The sequence below is a fragment of the Pygoscelis adeliae genome, unplaced genomic scaffold (genome assembly GCF_000699105.1).
Source record: "Pygoscelis adeliae isolate BGI_AS28 unplaced genomic scaffold, ASM69910v1 Scaffold22, whole genome shotgun sequence".
Taxonomy (NCBI): Eukaryota; Metazoa; Chordata; class Aves; order Sphenisciformes; family Spheniscidae; genus Pygoscelis; species Pygoscelis adeliae.
Genome location: NW_008824350.1, coordinates 2,997,401 through 3,006,234, shown reverse-complemented (window position 1 = coordinate 3,006,234; position 8,834 = coordinate 2,997,401).

Sequence of the window (8,834 nt, the reverse complement as noted above, 5' to 3'; positions counted from 1 at the left end):
GGCTCGTGTGTTTGACTTCTCCGGAGTCAGGAGTTATGCGGAGCTGCCATGGTTTCCTTGGAGTGGATGCCTATTTCTGACACAGCGCTGTGGACTTTTAACCGTCAGCTGTTTGTATTTAGGAGCAGGCCCAGCTCGGGCTTGGGGCTGTGGGGAGGGACTTTGGCAGAGCTGCAGAGGGAGCAGCCTTGCCAGCCCGTGCCCGCATCCCTGTTCGGCTCTTTTCCTTGTTCTTGTCTCTTGCTTCTCGTGAGTGCTAAAGCCTGGGCGAAACAGAGGGGAAAGAGCCTTTCCTATCTGGGAAGTGATGATTAATGATGATAAACAGTGACCCTTACGCTGAGAGAACCGTTTGTTCCTGCTTGATTTCAAACCCTTATATGAGTAACTGAAACGCTGCCCAAGGGAGCTGTATTTACTTTTTTTTTTACTTCTTCTCACTGAAGCACTTTCTTTGCCTATATTCAGGCCCTGTGCATGGATTTGGAGGAAACCAATGTATAACACTGCCAGAGCGTCAGAAGTTGCTTCCTTTTATCTCCCTTGTTGGGACAGATTGATGGGGGAGCGTTGCAAGTCCTCGCTTGTACCTAATCCTCTTACGGATAGTTCTCTGTGTAGGGGAAGGTGAATTAGTTCCTTTTTCTACTACAAAGAAGGAATCGCTTGACAAATTGCCTATGTGGGAGGGCAAAAACAACCCCTATGTAAAGTCTGGTATCTTGCCGGCTCTATTCCCTTATGAAAAAGTAATGCACGTTTGCAAATTAGAAAAATCTGTTCCTTGTAAAGAAGTGATCCTGCACAATTCCAGGTCCTGAGAGCTCAAGGAATGGCTTCTTTGAAGCCTGCCCACACAGGATGCATCTCTCTGTTGTGTCCCATAGGGCTCGCCTGCCCATGGAGCTGGCCCGATTGACTCCATGTGCAGATTCTTAGTCTGGAACAAATCAGGATTGACTCTTTATGTACCAGCAAACCTGTAGTGTGTTTGATGTCGCTTTTTCTTTTTTAAAGTATACATTCATCACACAATCTTCACAAACTTTGCTTGCATCAACAAAAAGAATTCCCCACACCAAAGTCAAAATAGCATCATCACAACACTGACAAAAGTGGACAATTTACACATACTCCACCCCTTGTCCCTTCACCACATTTGTATCTCTGAAGCTGAGATATTCTGAGGGTTTTGTGAAATCTCATGAAAATCTGAGTCGGGGATGCTTTTACGGTGAGAATGATGACTGAATGGGAGAAGGAGGAGAAGTTGCGACTTGCCATGTCTTTAGCCAGGGTTGATAAGGTTACATGTGCCTTTCTTCATCCCTGCAATATTTTAGAAGAAATTGGACCTTGGTGTGGGGGTGGGGAACAGAAAGTTGGGGGGTAAGGCTGGTGTTAAGTGAAGAAACAGAAAGTAATTATTTAATGATGGCTAGGTCATGCTGCAGAAGCTGGTAGGAAATTAGCCCTCTATGTATCCTCTTTTGCAGGTCACAGGGACACTTGCAGATGTGTGCTGCTGTCAAGTTCTGCGTTCCCTCACTACAGTTCCTGGTAGAGGTGCTTTTAATAGCCTCCCACCCACTTCCCCGGGGCTATGCGATGGTATTTGTGGCCTCCCTGGGACTGCCTTACTCCAGGTGCATGGAGAAGAAGGCAGAGTGCAGATTCAGCACGTAGTCCCTGACAGCTGGGGCTGATGGGACAGGAATGCAGTCCTGACAGCTGGAATCGGATTGAAAGCAGACTGAAAGCACGGTGGGGAGGCCAGGAGGGGAGAGCAGGCAAGAGAGGCTGTGTGGAGAGATGGACAAATGCACGCACGCTGTGTGCAGGCGCATGTGGAAAGACAGCCTGCAGGGACCCTGGGTTGCTCACGTTCCCTTTCTTCCACCTCCATCCCTGTTTTGTTCCCTGTTCTCTCAACTGCTTGGATCATTTTTAATAAATGTGTGTGCACAACCATTGGAGTGACAGCTGGCAGAGCCGTTAGAGCTGGGGCTCAGTATTTCCATTAGAAACCCCCTCCCTCCACTTTTATGCAGGTTTATGAATGTAATGTAATGCTTCCCATAACTCAGTGATTCAAAACCTTTGGACAAGTTGGTTTCTACCCTTGCCACTCTTGTGCCAAGGTGTGTCAGTCATAATTTGTGTTGTGGGAGATCATTCCTTGATGTTCTTAAAATGGTTATCTTGAAATCCAATTGCCTAGAATTGGCAACTGCTTGTTGCAGATGATGGTGTTCTGGTCAGGTGTTTGTTTTTTTTTTTCTTAAAATTGATTTAAATGTAAGGACCTGTTCAGCTGTCTCACGTAGCTCTGAATCCTTTCACCCTGTGAATGCTGCTTCAAATGGAGCATTGGCTGGAAACACCTTGAAATACTGCAACAAGTCTGTGTGGTGGATTGCATGAAACCAGTTTGATGGTCTCGGAGTAGTTCCTAGAGGGTCAGTTAGGCAATTAGTATGAGTCTGCAATGGTGGCAGTGAGAAAGGCCTGTGAAACTTACTGCAAGAGACATGGAGACCGCTCTGTCAAGGCAGAGGTGTCCTGAATTGATTGTGTGTTGGAGCTCAAAAGCCTTGCTACTGTTGCTTTTGCAAGTGCAATATTTTCAGTCTCCAGGCTTCTCAAGACAGTAGTACTCTTTGCTTGCACTGGCTGCTGAGGGACAGAAGGCTTAGGCTGGAGAGGAGGGAGAGGATAGAAAAGCCTCTTGGGAAAAAAAAAATTAAAGTGAATATTCTATGTGCACATACAAAACCAGGGGAGGCATTAGGTAGGTGAGGAACAGAAACCAACTGTGAAGCTGGGTGGTTTTGTTGTTCGTGTGCTCTTGTAAGTCAAACATCCCCTGCAGTTAATTCCATCCACCTGTCTTCAGCCCTCCTCTTGCCAGACCAACAACAAAACCCCCAACTCCCAAAAAAACAAACAGGCAGAGGAACCTGGGCCAAAACCATACCTTTGCATGTCAAGCTCAAGTGCAAAACAAATATTTCACAGCTGTGCTATAAAGCCCTGAAATGAAGCCTTTGCAGTGGAAATGCTGACAGCCCCTTAAGTACAATAGTATACTGTAATTAGTGTTCTGTGTTTAATGTGCCAAAAGAAGCACAGCAGAGCTAAACGTAAAACTTCAAGCCTTTGTTTTTCTGTAGCAGTAACAGGAGATCAGACAGCGTGTTCAGATGGTGGATTAGAGCCTACAACGTGTGTGCTGGTCCCTGGAGGTTAAACGTGCTTTTTTGCGGTGGGGCTCAGGGGCAGCAGGGGAAATGTACAAACAGGGCCAGCTGTGAGATTTGGCACTCTGTATCAAATTTCACTTATGTAAGAAATAGACAGCTATTTCATAAATGCTGACGCTGATAATGTACAGCCACGATGCATTTTCACGTATTGGATGCCAGAGTGCATTGATACGACTTTGCTGTGTTGCAGCATGGAAAACACATTGGAGTGTGTGCAGCGGTGCTGAAAACTCTGGGAGCAGAATATAGGGAGACGGATGTGGAAAGCACGGTGCTGTTTTGAAACTTGAGCCTGATTTTTGGAGCTCCCTGTGTCAGTGTCTTGCCAGGTCTGAAGAGTATTGGGGTCTCAAGTCGAGCGCTAAAAGCATTTTTTTTTAAGGCAAAAGAACAGATGATTATGTAGCCACTCCTCAGACAAGATGGTAACTGATTACTAGATATGCTAGGGAAGGCTTTCCAAAGGAACCCTCATTGGTTATGTATCTCTGGGATTTCTGTGTCCACCACTTTCTCAGGAATGCGTGCCTTTGCATATACATTATTAATATGCCCACTTTCCGGCAGGAGAGGGATGAGGGTAGGCACATTGTGCGGTGGATGATAGATGAACTCTGATGGATGTTGTCTTTTCATGCTGACTCGATGCCGCTAGTTAATTAAATGGATTCAAATATTAACTGTGTTATACACAGGCCCATGGGAAGGCTTTTAAAATAGAGCTTGTCTGCATGTGGATGTTTATTGAAGTAGCCATTTTGGAGTGGAATGAAATCATTGTGCTGCAAGAACTCCCTCTGAGGATGCTCTGGTTCATGAATAAGTGCTCACAAAGGCATGGAGAGAAAGAGGGAAGTTGAAATCAAACTGTTGATTCAAGAATAGGAGTTTGCTTTCCATAAGGCAGCAGAGAGGAGAGAATGGGGGATGAGTTTCCAAGTGCAAAGCAGCAGGAGTTCTTATCTGTGACTTTGTTGAGCAGGGTGACCTCTTTGCTGCTGTCTGTAAATGATCTTAGATGTCAAAAAGGCAGATTGAGTGTAAGGTATTAATGGGAAAAAAGAATGGAGAACAAAACAGAAGACTATATTATTCTGCTCTGTAAACACTTGCTATGACCATGCCTTGAAAGCTGTCTGTAGTCTTGGTGTTTCCTCTTTCATCTCAGAAAGGATATAGTGGACCTCAAAGGCAGTTCACAGAAGAGCATCAGAGCTGATCAAATATGTGAAATGGCTTTCAGGAGAGCCATAAACTGAGTAAGTGAAGACTTTTAGACTTGGAACACAGATGACTTAGGGGTGATAGCATAGCTCCTTACAAAATCATGAGCCACCTAAAGATGGTAGGTGGGGATGGACTATTCACTCTCTCTTCCTGTACAAGAACTAAGGCACATCAAATGAAACTAATAGAAGTCAGGTTTAAAACAAGCAATGCAAGATGGTTCTTGCAACATGTACCAAACTGGTGGAGTTCCTTGCCAAAAGATGTTGTGAATGCCAAGCTTTTAAAGACATAGTGGATAAGTTCATGATAGAGAACTCTGCTGAAATAGGTTAAAAACTGAGAATATCTGTTTTGAGACTGGGAGATTGACAGGAGGTGAGAAAGAATCAAATTTGCTTTCCCTGCTCTTAAAGTTTATCCATACATTTGTTCATGATACTGTTCTTCCTGACTTTTCTCCTTCACTTATGGCTGGAAGTGAAACAGGAACCCGGGCTAGATACTGTCTGATCCAAGATGGACAATCTCATTAAGTCTGGAACAGACACATCTGCTTGCTGGACATGGTTTACCCAGGCTGTAGCCTCCTGTCTAATGCCGTAGGAACTGGGACATATGGGCAGCCCTGTACAGTAACACCAGTTTTCTCTCCTCGGTGGTCTTTTTGAGCACTGGAGAGTTGCATGTATCCTCTCAAATGCTTTGCTGCTTTATTTCCATGCTTAAATAAATTGCGTTTATAGAGATGATGAGTTTTTGGGCCCAGAAGAGAATGTGGATAGTATTAGAAGGCAGGCGGTGAGGTGACTGAGTCAGAAAACTCTTTACTTTCTTGAGCATATGAGTATGGGAAAGAGGGGCTGAAATACTACTTAACTCCTGCTTAGTCTTTTGCTGGCCTGAGGAGGGTGATGGAGTGAGTAGCAGCATCATTCAGCCTACAGTTGAAACTCTCTGAGGGATGCCTGGTATTAAAAATGTCTTTCCCTTGAAATTTTCTTTCCTTTTCTTTAAGGTGAAGCAAGACTGCAGAAGTCTGCTGGTGGGCAAGCAGGAGCTCCTACCCAGCAGCGGTGGCTCAGTAGTAAAACAGTGCAGCTGGAGGGAGAGCGCCTGTGAGCTCAGGTCGGGCAGGATTGTCACTGTGACTAGGTTGTCCCCTTTGGCACCCATTTTGGTGGAAATTATTACTACGCTGGGTGTGTTTACCATTGCTTTCTAACAGCGTGCTGCCTAGATGTGCAGGCCACAGTGTTTGCCTCCTGTACCTCCTGCGTGGCTTTGCAGTGTAGATGGTCCCAAAGGGATGCAAACGATGGGAAGGAGGAAAGTGTTTGCAGGGGGCTGAAGCTGGGCTGATCCTTCAAGGATTTCTGTGTTGTCCTTTTAGCATGTGGAAACAATTGCTTGTGGTAACTTCCTCAAAACAACAGAAAGAGCTCGCACAAGTATGACACTCTCTCTTCGGGAGCTGGGAGCAGCTGGTCATGCATCTTGTTTCCTGAAAAGACAAACAAGGCTGGCCAGGGCTGTTTAGACCAGGCTTTCTGAAAGGATTATCTGCACCTCAGTAGTAAGGCAGAGGTGGCATGTCTTTGTCATGCAAGCATGGGTTTTCCCCTTGTACTGCGTGGGACTGTGCCTGAGGGAAGCAAGGGCTGCTCTCAGACGTGCCCTTTGACTTCCCAGTGGGATTGGGCTGCAGCAAGGCCCCTCTCTCTGGGAAGGCCTGGCTGCCATGAATACCTGTTGGTACCTTGAGTCCTGCAATTCAGGACTCTGCTGGTCTGGTCCTACCAGGTGTGGGAACTATCTGATGATCTTGGGATCTGACATAGAAGGAACAGGGTAAGTGATCTGCTTAGGCACTAAAATTTCTTTACATGTTTCTGCAACTCTGAGCAGCCAAATTCAGATTTAAGACTGTAAAATGGGTGAATATCAGGTTTTGCAAGACAGGTGTTAGCTGCACAGCTGATTCTGTTTTTGGTGCCTAAAAGTGTGTATTGAGCCTCCAAATTTGAAAAAAAGTTGACCTTAAAGGAATGGAGATGGGATGGTTACAGGTAGCATAGTGGCAATGCAGAGTGAGCTGCAGAAGCATGTTGCATGTGAATCGATTCGATAACACTTGCAAGTCACGTAGAGAACCTTGACTGGAAGTGCCAAATACTATTAATAGAAGCCTCAAGATGAAGTAACAAATGTGGATAGCCAGCCTCCTCTCTGCGCCTCTAATTTAGGTGCACAAAATGACAGGTTTAATCTTGCAGTTGTTTCCAGGCTTGGATGTGGGTGATGAGGTGGCCCACTGATTGCCTGTGAAGGCCTGAGCAAGCAGTGACATGTCTGACGACTGTGGGAAGCAAATTGGGCCAACATGGGAGCTATTGGTAATGAACATGGTGTCTCAGATCTGCAGGGGGACTCTCCAGGACCTGTGGTTAGCTCAGATCAGACTTGGAGAGGTGTGTCAGGGAATTTATTTCTGATTGGGATGTGCTGAAGTACCACCTGGGAGGCTTGTATGAATGGCAGTGGTTATGGCTGTGTAGGACTGGGAGACTGCGCTTGCCACATGAGGAAGTGGGTTCCTACCTTGTTGTAAGTTGTAACTTCAGAGGTGGGATAATGGCAGACCTGTATCGGCAAATTTGCCCTTTGCTGACAAATCTTAACTTCAGATTAGGAAGTTAAAGTTGGTATACTCCAGCCCTAATTAACTATATTAATAATTTCTTTGTTTTAGCTGGCAAGTTGAGAGGAATCTAATCTATACTATGTTGTTGCCTATCGTTTTTTCTTTCTGAAATGTTTTTCATTCTTCTGTCAAGTTTTGTGACAAGTGACTGACTATCTCTTGCTCTCATGTCATCTAGTCTGGAGGTTGGTCGTGGGGATAAAGCGGTGGTGTATTGTGGGCAGGGGTGTCATAAGACCAAATTTTAAATTTGCGTGTACTCATTTTGGAAGCAAGTTGTTTTTAATACTCAAGGATTATCATGCAGAGGTGTTGTAAGAGCATCCATTGGATAGGCTCATGGGGTTGCCTTTCAGATTCTTTACATTAGCAAGGTTTTAAAGCTAAGACTAGGAGCAAAAGAGGGGGAGTCTTTTTCAGAAAGTTAGTTATGAGTCTCTGGACACAGGTATCTCTTTCTGTGGCACTAGGTCTATCAATACCAGTGGTATGGCCTTGATAATTGTCTTTTTCTAATGGAACGAGTGATCTGTTGGAAGCCATGCTCACTGACAGTAGAATAATTGGACCTGAAGACTGAGCTAGTCCTTTTGTGTCAAGCTGTGTGCCGACCATAGGAGAAAGGTAGACTTTCCACCTCCTAGCATTTCCACAAATAGTCTACTGGTAGAGCAGCATGGGGCCTCCACAGACCCTAGAGTTGAGAGAGGAAGCTGGAGCAAGTGTGATATTTTGCTGTTGGTGGGGCGAGAGTGCCAAGATTAATCACTTAGTGCTCTTGTTCGGTTTCTCTCCCTCTTAAAGATTAGGAGGGGACAGATTTTTCCTCACCACCAAGTACAGGGTGGGTGTTGGCGGTACAGCTGGATTGATGTAGTTGCCAGTGAAAGGGGACGGTTTTTCTTTTACCTGGCTTTGAGCTCCCTGTGGCTTCCCCAGGCTGGCAAACAGAAAACAAAAACTACAACATGGTTTCTGCTGGTTTGGCCTGCTGGGCAGGCAGTCGCCATGCCAGTGCTGGCACAAAGGAAATGGTGGGGGGTGTCATTGGGATGAGTGGGATGAGGGAGGAAGGAACTGTTCCCTCCAGAGCAGGCAGCTGTAAGCTCAGCTCAGCTGTGGCGTAAGACGGCACACTGAGAGGCTCGATACACATCCTCGCAGAGCAAAAGTGTACGTGTTGGTGAAAGTAGGTTGCTGAATTGCTGCTGAATAGCTGCATAGCCAAGGTCAAGTAGTGCCTTTTAGGATAGTTGCAATTACAGCCAGCCTGAGCTAAAGCCTGTGCTGAGCAACATAAGCACAGCATTGCTAAATTGATGTTTGCTGACAGGATCAAGTAATTGGTGCCTTATCTAGATTGGAGCGCTTGAATGGCACATGTCTCTTCCACTTCCTCCTTCACTGTCGAGAATGCGGTTTCTATAGGAATTTAAACCTCTCTTAGTTTTATGGGTTGGGAACTGCTGATACGAGCTGGAATCTCAGCAGTAGAAGCATTGGGTTCTTCTTTCTCTGCATTTGTGAGGCTGCTTTAGAAATAAATGTGTTTTTGAAGTATTGTTAACAAGCCTGGAAGAGTAGATATCCTCCTAGCCTCCCTCACTCTCCCCCCCCCCCCCCCCATTTTTTCTCCC